Consider the following 14,877-nt stretch of genomic DNA (forward strand, 5'->3'; position numbering starts at 1 on the left):
ATATAAATGTGAAGTGAAGAATATTGCATTATATAATCATGTCATTTTCCTGGAAAAAAAAACACTCTTCTTTAAAAAAAAAAAAGCCCATTTGAATTATTCTTTGTTAATTTTTAAGAATTAGTGCAAACTTGGAATTATATATGTGCTATTGATGAAAGATAAATATATGTTGTATTGTTAATTTTTAAAGATAATGTTCTTTTTTTTAAAGATTGTATTTATTTATTCATGAGAGACACAGAGACAAAGGCAGAGAGAGAAGCAGGACTCCAGTAGGGACCCCGATGTGGGACTCCATCCAAGGACCCCAGGATCATGCCCTGAGCCAAAGGAAGATGCTCAACCACTGAGACACCCAGGCATCCCAATAATGTTCTTTTCTTTTTTTTTTTTAGATTTATTTATTTACTTATTTGAGAGAGAGAGAGAGAGAGGGAGAGCATGAGTGGGAGGGAGGGGCAGCGGGAGAGAGAAGTAGGCTTCCTGCTAAGCTAGGAGCCCATCTTGGGGCTGGATCCCAGAATGCTGGAACAATGACTTGAGCTGAAGGTAGACACTTAACGGAGTAAGCCACCCAGGTACTGCTAAAGATGATGTCCTGTTCACACATTTTCCTCCAACAATTTATCATGAAATGATGGTTTCCATTTCCAGAGGCATCTTTTAACTGGTCTTTTCCAACACCAATTATGTTTTTAAAAATATTTTATTTATTTATTCATGAGAGACACACACAGAGAGAGCAGAGACATAGGCAGAGGGAGAAGCAGGCTCCTCACAGGGAGCCCAATGTGGGACTCGATCCCTGAACCGGGATCACGCCCTGAGCCAAAGTCAGACACTCAACCGCTGAGCCACCCAGGTGTCCACAGAACCAATTATATTTTGATGAGAAGGACCACATGAACCTACATATTAGGTGATTGTGAACCTTAATTGGGATACTTTATGGAATGGCATTGGGTCTGGTCCATAGTAAGCATTCTATAAATCTTAGCAGTTCACTATCCTATGCTAAGTTAAAGGATCTAAACTTTAAACAAAAACCAAAAAACCTCTCAATGGACTTTTCCAATATTGTTACCCAGTGTCATCCTTTATAAACTCCACATCTTGTGGAGGCAAATTAATCTCTTTGCCATCCAAAAAATTTGCACAACTGGATTCTTCAAGTTTCAGTCTACTATAACTTCTTACAAAAGTTCTTCTCTAGCACTATGGTTAGAAATAATCCCTTCTTCTCCATAGTCTGTATTCTCATAGTAAAATGTATAATGCTGTGACAGCCCATCACATTTGTTTTAGAAAAGGATTATTTGTGTCCTGTTTCCCTTACTAGATTGCAATCTCTCTTAAGATTAGGTCTCATGTTTATCTTATTGCCATCCTTGCACCTTGCGTTGTGACTGGCACAGAATATCCCTTCCTCCACCCATTCATTCACAAACGTTTATGGAACTCCAAAAATAGCCAGTTTTTAATTACTGTGCATTCAATGAGTGAATGAATTCAAGATAGAGCAGTGTATTAAGCAAGTATAATAGGAAGTTTTCTTTCGGCTTGCCTGCAGGATCTCTTCCCAATCTTTTCTAAACCCTGATACAGGATCCTGAGTGTGTGCCATTTCAGAGATGCGCTTGAGGGAGTAGCATGTGTTATTCATTACATCACATATAACCTTTTCAAGTTTACAATCAATCTTGCTGGGGAGGCTGGTGTCATTTAAAAAGTACAGCAGTGCGCTGGAAGGAGAGACCATCTGAGCTGGCTACAGTCTGTGAATCCAAATACCCTATTTAAAGGTCCAAACATGAAGAAGGAGGATGTACTAAACACATCATTTTCCTTCCAAGTGATTGAAAAGGGATGGTACATTGAAGCTTTGTTGGGTTTCAATGCATTGATTTTCTCGCTACCTATTTTTCTCAGGTTTGTCAGGTACTTAAGAGTCTATTTCAAGTTGCCTGCAGACTCCTTTTCTCATGTTTCTTAAAACTATTTGTGATTAAATCACCCACATTGTCTTCCAAGTTCTAATGATTCTCTTCCGCTAAACCTGGTTTTTTTTTTTCCTTTACTTTATTCTGTTTCTCACACCTTTATTTTCCAATACATTGCTTGCTTTCAGTATCCCCATCAACTTTTTCTGTTTCTTGATTCTCCGTATGTTGTTATATTTGTTCACCAATCTATTCATCTAGCACACAATTCCTGGGCTCCTTCCAGTGTCAAATTGTGCTCTGGTCACAGACAAGACCGCTACCTACACTTAAGAGAGAATGCAGTCTAATGTGGCAGTGGGAGACTGGGGAATGTAATGTCATGGGACAGAATGAGCAAGCCCAGGATACTTGCATGCATATATCATGTAGGCATCTTTATCAAAATGCTGAAGAAGTACCTTAATTATGGGGCAAAATTGGTAACTAAAGATTCTTGGAAGACATTAATATTAAACTGAGATTTCAAGTTGGTAGTGGAGGAAAAGAGGAATTTCTGGTGTACCAAATAGAATAGCAAAGGCATCAGTACGCTAATTGCTAAGATACCTGATTGAGGGCAGTATTTCTCAGTATTATCAATGGACGAAGTGTATCAGAGTCATCTAGAATGTTTTAAAAATCATAGATATGTGACTATACTTCCAAATCTATTGAGCTGGACTCTCTGAAAGTAGGTAAAATATGTCTTTAATAAGGACCTCAGATTATTTATAGGCATGGCAAAGCTTTCTAACTCCAAGGATAAGGGAGCATGGGTAGAAAACAAGAATATTGACTTGACTGACATAAATGAAGAAGGGATGTAAGGGAAAGGGCACCTGATAATGCCCCCAACAATTATTAATATTATTTCACATCTTACAGGGTTTGCATTTGAGATGTGGTAGTTAAAATTTTGCTGGATCTACTAAGTGTCAGATATGGTGCTAAGTAATATCTGAATGGAATCAAATTTATTTCCCAAAACAATTAACCCATTTTTAATGTCTCTACACCTGGACTGCTGAGTACTGTTAGAAAAACCCATGCAACCATGTAGATTGGTTTCACCACTGGTATGTGGTCTTCACTGTCATTTAAATCCTCAGCATTGCCTGACCACTCTATATTTCTCTAGCCATCTCTCATCATTGTGTTAAAATGTAAATTATGACTCAGTAGGTCTGGGTGGGGCCTGAGTCTGCATTTCTAGCATGTTTTCAGGGAATACTGATGGTGCTGTCCTAGATCTCAGGTTGGCATGGTTAACTCTAGTTGAGAGAATGGATGGGAGATTGGGTGTAGATACCATTATTCTGTAGGGAAGGCAGAAAGCAGTTTACAGATACTTCTTTCAGTGTAAGATTTGAACTTATCTACTAAGAATTAGGACAGAGGTAGTGTACTGGGAGACTCTAAGAGAATGGAGAAAATCTGTGATAGTTGTGGTAAGTGACGAAAAAGTTTTAGAAGCTCAGCTCAAAAACAGAAGCCCATACCTCCCTACCTCTTCAGGTGCTTGGCTTATCAAATTTCCCTGTGTCTTCTGTAATTGCAAACCCTCTCTTTCTGTTGGGTCTCCTCAATGACATTTAAGCATGTTTTAGTCTCTTCCATTCTAAATCAACATATTCAAATCATTTTTTAGAACTGCCCTAACCTCTTGTCCACAGGCGGTGAATGCCTTATGTTCTTTTCCTCTATAAAGTTAAAAATCTTCAAAGCCTTTCTTATATTGTTTCTGTTTTGCTCCCATTCATTTATCAACCCACTTTTTATTTTTCTTATTTTTTTCAATACACTTTATAAAAATATTAGCTGATCCCCAAAATACAGCCTCCCCATTTTCATGTAAACAACACCCCAATATTTAGCTGGGCACTGGGATGCCTAGATAAAGACTATTTCTCAGCTTTCCTTGCAGTTCTGTGTGTCCATGTCTCTAGTTTCAGACTGGTGGAATGGGAAGCAATATGTGTATCTTTGAAGAAATTATCCCGAAATGAGAGGGTATGTTTTTTATTTATTTCTTGCTGGTAGAGTGTGGATGAAAGAATTCAAACACTGGCCACCAGCTTGGATCATGGGAAGAATTTGGGAATGGAAGCCACACATGACATGGGAACCAGGTGGAAGGCTCTGGGGAATTACAACAATGGAATGCCACTCCAGACTGAACTGGCAATCCCCAGATATCTTGGACTTGAATAAGAAATATACTTCTGTCTTATTTAAGCCAATGATATTAGAAGGCTTTTAGCATCAGAATCCTAATATTCTACAGCAATCTGCCCATCTTTTTTTACTCCTGATACTTACTGTTCAAGCCATCAGTGATCATTTTTGCTACTCCTCAAGGCCTGTAACACTCTTGACCACTCCTTTTCTTCTGAATATTCTGTCCTGTGAACTTCTATGAGACCATATTATCTGGATTTTTAACCAGATTCTCCCCTGCTTCAACATATTCTTTAAGTCATAGTTCTCAGCGAGGGTTATGTATTAGAATCACTTGGGGAGCTTTGAAAAAAGGCTGATGCTGAGCTCCAGCCCCAGAGATTCTGATTTAATTAGTCTGTGGTAGGGGTCTGGCATCACTGTTCTTTATGAGTTCCCTGGTGATTCTAGCATGTCGCCGTGGTTCACAGACAGTGCCTTAAGTATTGCATTAAGGCCACTGTAGATTCTAGGCTCTTATTTTCTGTTTTGCACGTTCACCCTGACCAATCTCATCTGCAACTCTTTTCACTTAGCATCTACATACTGATGATTTCATACTGATATCTCCTAGATGTCACTCTTGAGTCTCATACCCGTACATGCAACAACCAATTGCACAGCTCCAGTGCATATACCATTAACTTTGAGTGATTATCATATGCAATTTTCTCCCTTATTTCTGCCCGCCCCCTCCCCCCAAAGTTCTTGTTCCCCATCCTGTGTTTATTATCTGTGTGAATAGCACTATTATCCGTATAGTTGTTAAGAGCTAGAAATTTCACCTTCCTCCCAATTCCCCTCATTCCCTTGGTGTCCCATCCAATTGATCAGTACAGTTAGTTTCTACATTTTTGTATATCTCAGTAACATTCACTTTTCTCCAACTCCATTGCTATTTCCTGGTTGAGGCTACCAGTATTTCTTGCTTATACTGCTTTCTCTATGGAATCATGCTCCCTCCCAGTCCTTTCTCCACATAGCAGCTGGAGGGACATTTTAAAAGACACATTCAGTCATGACACTTCTTTGCTTATACTCCTTCGGGGTTCTTCTTTGCTTCAGAATGGAAGCCAAATGCCTTTGCTGGACCCACCAGATCTTTCATGATATATCCCCACCTTCCCTCTCCAAATTCATGGTTCACCATTTCTCTCTACCTCTAAGCCACTGTATAGGTATAGAGAAGTGATGGTTACTTTCCGCAAATTCATATATTCTTTCTGCACTGACCCCTATGTGTACTGAAATATCCTGCTTTCTTTTCTGGCTGACCTCATATAGCTCCTAAACTTCCCTGAGTGTAGGCAAGTATGTCTCGATCACCATTTGTATACAAAGGATATAGCACATAGTCTAGGATATAGTCAACACTACAACAAATCTTGTTGGCTACCTACTATGTTCATGGAATGCCATGGAACTTACATCATGATGGACTCAATATTTACTGAGTGAAAAGTAGATTCTTAATGATTTTATATATGGACTCAGAGAAGTTTAATAATTTTTCAAGCATCCTAGCCAAAAATGTAACTAAGACTATATTTGATCTAGGTTTGCTGGCTCCAGACTCATGTTCTCCCCACACTAGCATATATAACTTCTACACAAAGACTCTTTATGAAGAGACTCATATAATACTTTGAAATATTTTCTAGTTTATCATAGATTCCCTGGCTTTTCTAATTAGTCTGTGGTTTCTAAGTAGCTTATAAAACAGATCTGAAGTTGTGTTCATCTACAAGCAAAACAGTTGGTCAATTAAACCAATTTAGTAAAAAGAAATAAACAATTGAATTTCTTGGAGGGACACCAGTTTTCTTTTTAAGTAATTAGTTTTCCATCAATGTAGGCATAGTTTTACACTCCAGAATGTTTTTTCCTCTTTCCATTTGGACTTGGAATTTGAAAGTGGCTTTTCTTGTGCTTTGCTTCCTCAAATTACACAAAAAATTAACTATAGGTCACAAACACAGGTGCATATAGGAGCCAGGTAAATAAAGCAAGTGAGTAAGGATGACTGTTGTATAATAAATACAACAGCATGCACATGATGATGAATGCATTGTTGTGGTAATTTTGAATGGAAATGCAAAGCTATGGGGGTAGCAGGAAGAGATGATTGTGGAAATGGTTGACCAAAAAGGGAGAAATAAAGTCCAGATTCTGGGGAAGAGAACAAAGGCAATAAAAGGATTCACTGGAGTCTTAGAGACTTTGTTTTTTCTGGGAGAAAACCTTCTTGAGGGTGACCAAGTGACTATGACAACCATCTTGAACTAGAGCCTCTGGCTAAATAAATTAATTCTGTAAGGAGTTTCCTTTACAGGTTGAGAGGAAACAAAGAAATAGGTAGAAGAATCCACTCCTCAGTGAAATGAGTCATGTAAGTAGCTCATTCCCACATCTCCATGCAAGCTCTTTGCCCCAGAGTCACACATTTGGTGGTAACCAGTCAACATCTGGGAAGAAGAGCAATAGCCCTAAGACCAAGAAGGCATCATTGTCCCTTAGCACAGGGGCTGGGGGATGGATGAAACCTAGATGCTTCCCAGAGGTTTACTTTACATAGAGGCAAGGCCCCAGAAATCTGAAAGCTAAAATGAAGTATCTACATACCTTATAAAACAATAAATCACTATTTTTTTTCTTTTAGCCTGATAGTGTTTGGTTTTCCAATACTTTCAGTTGAAAATTAAAAATTTCTTAAACTTATGAAAAGTTATTCAGTCCTACCTAAAACAAATTAAAATGGAAAGAGATGCCACTTTTTTCATCTAGTAGATTAAAAGATCCAAACATTCAATACCATATCATGATGGATACGCTGTGAAAAAGTAGGCATCCTCAAACATTTCTGATGAAATGTAAGTTGATTATAATGTTTTGAAGGTTAATGTAGGACTATTTAATAAAATTAAAAATGTATGGACTTTTGCCCCAGAAGACTCATATCTAGAAATTTGTTCTACAAATGTAATTACTCATGTGAAAAATGACATATATATGAGGTTAGTCATTACAGTACTGTTTGTAACAATTAGAGATAAGAATCAACTAAATGCCCATCAAGAGGTTAAATGAAGTATGACACAACCATATGGTAGCATACTATAAAGATGTAAAAAAAATTTTTTTAAATTTTGATGGGTAATATTTCTGATACATGTTTTGTGAACCAATTAATTTTATGCTGTCATTTGTATAAAAAAAGAATAAGATAGAATATATATTCATATATATGTAAATCTCTGGAAGGACATGCTGGGAACTAGTGAATCATTAAATATTTAGGAAGCAGTCTTGGGAATTTAGCAGATGGGAACCAAGTTTGAAAAGGAGATGTTTTTTAGTGAATATCCCTTTATTCTTTTCATTTAAGTAGTTTATTTATTCAAAAATTCAATACATTGGGATCCCTGGGTGGCACAGCCGTTTAGCGCCTGCCTTTGGCCCAGGGCGCGATCCTGGAGACCCGGGATCGAGTCCTACGTTGGGCTCCTGGTGCATGGAGCCTGCTTCTCCCTCTGCCTATGTCTCTACCTCTCTCTCTCTCTCTGTGACTATCATAAATAAATAAAAAATTAAAAAAAAGATTCAAAAATTCAATACATTTTAAAAAAATAATAGAGTCCTAACTTATTAATTTGAACTAAGCACGTGGGGATCCCTGGGTGGCTCAGCAGTTTGGTGCCTGTCTTCAGCCCAGGGTGTGATCCTGGAGTCCCGGGATCAAGCCCCACATTGAGTCTGCTTCTCCCTCTGCCTGTGTCTCTGCCTCTCTCCCTCTGTGTCTCTCATGAATAAATAAATAAATAAATAAATAAATAAATAAATAAATAAATAAAATAGAACTAAGCACGTATGTTGAAATCCTAGCACTGAACTATTGATTACATTGACCTATTACATTGAAGGCTTCTCTCACCTTCTAGAATTTCTGGTTTATTGGCAGTTCTGAAAGATCTGGACTACAATGCTCAAAAGAGATATTCCATGTGGAAGGTGGCCCCTACAGGACAACTTGAGAATTTTTTGTTATTTTGTTTCCCCCTTTTAGGACAGGAGAGTGTAACAGAGATGGTCAGGGATTGTGATCTGGGGTTTCTCCTTGCTGTGGCTAGAAATTAGAGTTTTCCTAATTACTGATGTCAACTCTGTAAACAAATCCATTTTAGAGAGAGCAGTTTGGGATGTCAGTGTGCTAGGTAAGGAAATATACCTGGATGCTGACACTCTCCCTGTCATTCAGAACTTTGTAAGTAGGCAAAGATCCCCTAACCTCTTCCAGCCTTAGTTTACTCACTTGTAAAATGCAGATAATACAACCATCCTTGTAAATGTGGTGCTTACTAAAGTTTTCTTTTAAAACTCCATGATATTCAACCTCTAAGGCAATTCCAGGCCCCCAAACTCATTCAAATAAGAAGTGAGCAGCTAAAGACCACAACCCAACAAGACCACTTCAAACAAAGAAAAATCGCCTAGGGAAAAGAACCAGAATGCCCAGATTTTATCACTGAGGAACTCTAAAATATTGTATGGGTGATGTTCTAGTCACCTCTGTTGTGTTCTCCATTTTCTGCATTTCCAATGGAGTTCTTATCATTAGACTGTTCTTTATCAGTGAATGGTGTGTGTACTGATTGAGGGTAATTAATGTTATGATTTGCTAGATATTGCTATAATATTTATTTATAGTAAATATATAGCATTTACTATAAATTCCTGTAATTGTGAGGATTCAAGCCTAGATCTGACCAAGAAAGTGTATCACTTAGATATCCCAGATTTGAAGTAATAAAGACTGAGCTGCACCCTTCCAGAAAGGGGATGAGTGATTTTTAATGTTCTCTGTAGACATGAGCATTTCTTAAGATATATATATATATATGGGAAAAGGATTAGTGTATGGATGTTGGGTACCCATTGTGGTATTCGCTCATTTTCCTTGATGTTATACAACTCTAATTTTCCTCAAGGAAATCCTGACCTAACCCCTTAACCCCAACCCTCAATTCACATAGTATGGGTAAAGCTGACCCCATCTCTGGCTCAAGAAGAGAGAAGTGACTCAGACCCGGACTATCAGAACACTATAATCTTTACACTCAATAATGTAATCCTGAAATTTGAATCAATAGAGGATCTGGTTCAGAAGTTTTTGCTAACCTTGGAGTTGTAAAATTTTAAGCCTGAAACCGCCAATGGTCATCACATGAAAGAAGCCTACCTAAGACAGAGATGAAGGAGGAGGGGGCGCAGCAGGCTGTGGGGGGTGAGATCTCGAACTCTAAAAACTCTAAGAACATTCATGTCTAGTTATGCGAATAATTTATTTTCATTTCAGTCACTATGAGTTGGGTTTTCTAACCCTTGCAAGTGAAAAAAAATCTCAGCTAAATCCTCACCATCTTCAAGAAGTGAAGAGATGCTTACCCTCAATTAAAATATGGAAAATAAAATAAAACTGAACTGACATGCCAATTTTCAACTATTAGATTTGCAGATATCTGATATCTTGATAACTCATGATATTGACCAACTTTGAGAGAATAAGAATTGTCATACTTTGCAGGTGAAAGTGTGAAGATGGTACAATCATATGGTAGGTACATTTGAAAATGTATCGCAAATACATTTACCTTTTAGCTCTACAGTTTCACTTCCACAGCATGTTAAATGAAGAAATATTTATTCATTATAGCATTATTTGTAACACTATGGATATCAACCTAAACATCCCTTAATAAAGGTCTAAATAAATGAAAAATTAGGTACATCTATACAGGGGAATATATGAAGCAATATAGAAGAATGAGGAATTTCTTTTTGTGCTAATATGGACATATCTTTAATATATGTTAAGAGAAAAAATTTAAAGTACTGGTATTTGTATAAAATGTTTAATAATGAGGGAGAGAAAAGAAGTATCTTCATAGTTGTATGTGTATGAATATTTCAGGAAAGACAGAAAAGAAACTGAGAAGAGTAGCTATCCACAGAATGGGGCAGTAGAACATAATATTTAGAAGATAGATTCAGAGGGGGATTTTTTTTTCACTATATACCACCTATTTTATTGTATTAAACAATTTTGGAATTATACAAACACTTCACAAATATTTTCAACATGTATTTTTGAAAAAGAAAGATACAACAACAGAATGGGGTTCTGGAATTCTAAGTTATATGTGGAATGCCGGTGCTGGAATATTAGCTAGCCTAATTGAATGAGCAGGCTTTCTTCCATCTTCTAGAATCTTAGCTTTAAAGAGATGCATGTTGCGCAGCTGAAAAAAAAATCCTGTGGCAATAGTGGCACCTACAGGACACATTGAGAATCTTTTGTTTGGTTCTTCATTTTTCTTTTTTTCTGAGAGTTGGCAGTAGGGCATGTTAGGGGTGAGGATTGTTTGAACCTTTGGATCCAGACATACTGGAAGCTCTGAATTTATCCCTGAGTTTTCAGTTGTAAAGTCAATACATCTTTTTTCATTTCTTTTTTTTTTTTTAGGTTTTATTTATTTGACAGAAAGAGTGCATAAGCAGGGGGAGTGGCAGAGGGAAGCCAACTCTTCTCTGAGCAGGGAGCCCAAGGTGGGGCTCCATCCCAGGATCCTGGGATCCCAGAACCCTGGGATCATGACCTGAGCTGAAGGCGATGTTTTTAACTGGCTGAGCCACCAAGGCTCTCCTTTAATCCCCTTTTCTAAAGCCAGGTTGAGGTATTTTTTGTTTTTGTTTGTTTGTTTTGTTTTGTTTTTTTGCCCATAATCATTTCTAATGCTGCATATTAAGAGTTTTTCAACCTCTTTCATAATAAAGATGTGAATTAAAACTAAGATAGTATTTTCCACCTATTGACAAAAAATAAAACTAAAACTATGTTAGTCAAGTTGGGGGAAAATATTTTATTTTACTGGGAAGAGTGTAAATTTAACAATCCCTAAGGGATGCAAATTAGACATATTTGCTTAATTGCAAATACATGTATCCTTTGACCTAGCAGTTATGCTTTGTGTAGTTTGTCTGGCAGATATATATCCATAAATGCAAGATGAGGCATGAACAAGGTTATTCAGTACAGCAGTGTCTGGAAGTGCAAACAAGAATCCACGTAAATGTTCATCATTCATGGAGAATTGATTTCATCCACATAGTAGAGAACTCTAAATCCATTAAAAGGAATAAGTTTCTTTAAGAACTTATAATATAAATCTCTCCATAATGTATAGTTGTGTAGAAAAAAAAAGGAAGAGAGGAATGTGAATAGCTGACTAGAAATGGGATTAAAAAGGGTCGAGGGAAAGGAATTTGTATTAATATTTAGTTGCATATGCATTACAATCTCTGGAAATACAAACAAAAAATAAATTACCATGGTAAATAAAGGCTATGAGGAGAAAACTGGTAGATAAGAGACAAGGATGGAGGGAGATTTTTTTCCAAAGACTTCTTAAATATATTTTAATTTTTGAAACTTATAACTATATAATGTGTTAAAAAATGAATACATACAATTTCAGGGGGAAAGAGTCCTAACTAGAAGTTATGGAAATCTAAATCCATGAGTGTGTATGTGATGGTGGGGGTCTTGGGGGGGGGGCTCTTTAGATTGAATTTTATGGAGACTGGAATCCATCTTCTAGAATTTCTGATCCTTTTCAGTGTTGAGATCCGGCTGCCGAACTAGAAAGAAACATCCTGTAGTTATAGCGGCACCTGCAGGATAAACAGAATATTTCAACTTGTTTGTCCTCTGGGAGGAGGAATGGGAAAGAATGTAAGTTTCACAGAGCATAGGTGAGGAATGGTGATTTTTCCCATTAGAGTTGCTAGATATTGTGAATATAATTTTCATATAAACATTTTGGAAGCTTACGCCTTAGAGCTAAACAACGTTGGTTACAAATAGTGGGTTTGTCACTCATCCTTTATTACTACTCAGCTGGGTGGCCTTAGGTAAAGGAACTTAGTATTTCTGAACCATGATATGTACTCTTATAAAATGTGAATTATGCTACCTAAATTGTAGGCTAATGCCTCATTGTGTTTGAAGAGACTTATCTTGCTAGAGAAACCCCAAATCTGACAAACAACATTCTGTGATTATTCAATGCTTAAGGTAATCCTAAACACCCCACATCCATTCCAACATGAAAAATTGCTGCTAGAGACATGTAGCCTGCAGAAGGGGCCACCTCTTCCTCCATAGTCAACAGCTTGTAAGGACCATGGAAGATACAGAACAAGGCTATTCTGCCAGAGAACTAACCAAACAGCTAGGTCACATTATCTCCAGGTCAAGGATAACTTGCTCTTCCCTATCCTGTGTGTCATGCAAAGTACCTTGGACCAGAGACTGCTTTATACCATTTTCCTTTCTCTGCCTTGCTAAATGGATGTTTTGTTGTATTTATCTTTTTTTCCTGATTCTTCATGTGTGTATTATGGTTATACTCAAACCATATACTGGGTTAGGAGGAGTCACACCTGACCGAGGAGACAGAAATCTTGAACTTGGGGTAATGATTAGATAGCTCACTGTGTCTCCCTCTGGGAAGGGGATGAGTACAGTTTTACAGCATGTAATAGTGGCTCCAATTATGGCATGGCTGTTTTTTAAGGGAATGACACATGTACATGTGTGGATGTTGTGGTGTCAAAGGAGTGGATTACAGCACAAACCTGTGCTGTTCACCAGCTTACTCATCTTTCTCTATGTAATATCACCTTGATCTTTCACCCAACAGAGGGAATGCCCATCCCTCACTCAATCCATCTAGTTTGGGGAGTTAGACTTCATCATGTGACTCAGGCCTGGAAAACCAGAGCACAGAATCTCCTATCCGATGCAAGTGGGTGAGAATCACAAGAGAGACTCTTTGAAGTTATAGGGCTAAGACAGAAGGAAGCTGGACCAAGAGAGTGAGAGGAGAAGCCAGTCAACGAGTAAGAGAATGAGAGAGAAGGAGAGAGTAAGCATGCTAAGTAATGAGAAATCACAGGGCTTGGTAACATTTAGACCTTTGAATTAAGGTCCATTGGAAATTCTGCATCTATTTCCAGACTTTTTAGTCATGAGAAAACAAATATCTTCTTGCTTATGCCATGGAGTTGGGCTTTCTATCACTTGCAATCAAAGAGATTCTAACTCATTCAAATAACTCTTTTTAAAAAAAAAGATTTTATTTATTTATTTATTTATTTATTTATTTATTTATTTATTTATTTATGAGAGACACAGAGAGGCAGAGACATAGGCAGAGGGAGAAGCAATCCCAAGACCCAAGGATCATGTCCTGAGCAAAAGGCAGAAGCTCAACCACTGAGCCACCCAGGTGCCCCTCATTCAAATAACTCTTAAGCCAAAAAATTCTCAAACTCATTTATATTAAGAAAACTAAAAAATAAAACTGAGATATCTTTTTTACTCTCAGATTGATTGACAAAAATCCAAAACATACTGTGTTGGCCAAGCTGTAGGCAAATAGACAATTTCAAACATGGCTGGTAGGAGAATAAGCTGGTTACAATTTGGAAAGACTTAAAGAAAAAACAAACAGAAATCTCCTCAACTTGTAAATGCTTGCATATCTCCTAAAATACTACCAGATATTTCACATGCATGCAAAATGAACTATATACAAGGCTGCTCCCTGGATAAGAAGGTCAGTCTACTTCTCTGGGGGCTTCCAGGCCCTCTATGGGAGATCTGCCACCACAAGACCACTTAAGATTCATTTAAACCAAATGTTTTCACAAATGGTAAAAGAGGGCAGGGAAGACAGGGATCTGGGGTCTCAGCCCACCAACCCTGAGCATTAATCCTAGAATTTTGAAGATTACACGATTTTAAGATTTTACCTAAAAAACCAAAACAGACAATTTCAGGTTTTTAATAGCAAAGAAATCAACTTACATGTTTATCACTGAGTTGATAAATTTAGGGGCATCCGTACAGTGGGAATACTTTGAAGCTACAAAAAAAAAGGGAGAGAAATTTTTATGTACTGATATACAAAGATTTCCAAGATACAATATTATATGGAATAATGAAGATGGAGGAGAAATGTTATTAGGACATATACTATCGCATAAAATAAAAGAAGGTAGCTTTAAAACAAAATCCTTTCTTGCACATGAATAAAAAATACTCTGGAAGTACAAAAGAAACTAATAACATTGGTAACCATTGGCATGAACTTGGCTAAATAGAAATTTTTTTTCACTCTTTTTGTACTTTTTGTTTTTGAATCACATAAATGTATTACCTGTTCAAAAATTAAATAAATTTAAAATAGAAAATGTCCTAACTAGGTCCCAGGAGCTACAGGACAATAAAAACTGGTTATGGATGTTGGCACTGAATTGTTTAAGTTGCAGTTAGTCTGTTCCTTCTAGAATTTCTGGTCCACTGCAGCCCTGAGATACCCGGGCTATGAAGCTGGAAATAGATGTTCTATGATGAAGGTGACACCTGCAGGACAAAGTGAGAATTTTTCTGTTTTTTCTTTCATTATTTTACTTAGAGAAATTCAGCAGGATATAAGGAGGGGCAGTGAGCATGAATTTCCCACTAGAGTTGCTAGATATGAAAGTTTTGCTAATAATAATAGAGATATTGCAAACAAACTATTTTTATAAAAGGTACACAGGGAAGCAGTGT

At 37.2% G+C, this 14,877-nt stretch overlaps 1 long non-coding RNA gene across 2 annotated transcripts in view; it reads right to left on the reverse strand.

Annotated features, from left to right (window-relative positions):
- Positions 1–11,104: 11,104 nt before the first annotated feature.
- The window catches only part of LOC121474518, a 57,693-nt gene continuing 53,920 nt past the window's right edge, over positions 11,105–14,877 (reverse strand). For both annotated transcript variants that reach the window (XR_005983422.1, XR_005983421.1), the window contains 2 exons: positions 14,131–14,188; positions 11,105–11,930 (listed from right to left, as the gene is read on the reverse strand). This is a non-coding gene — a long non-coding RNA (uncharacterized LOC121474518). The remainder of the gene's footprint in view (positions 11,931–14,130; positions 14,189–14,877) is intronic.

Source organism: Vulpes lagopus, chromosome 13 (genome assembly GCF_018345385.1).
Source record: "Vulpes lagopus strain Blue_001 chromosome 13, ASM1834538v1, whole genome shotgun sequence".
NCBI lineage: Eukaryota > Metazoa > Chordata > Mammalia > Carnivora > Canidae > Vulpes > Vulpes lagopus.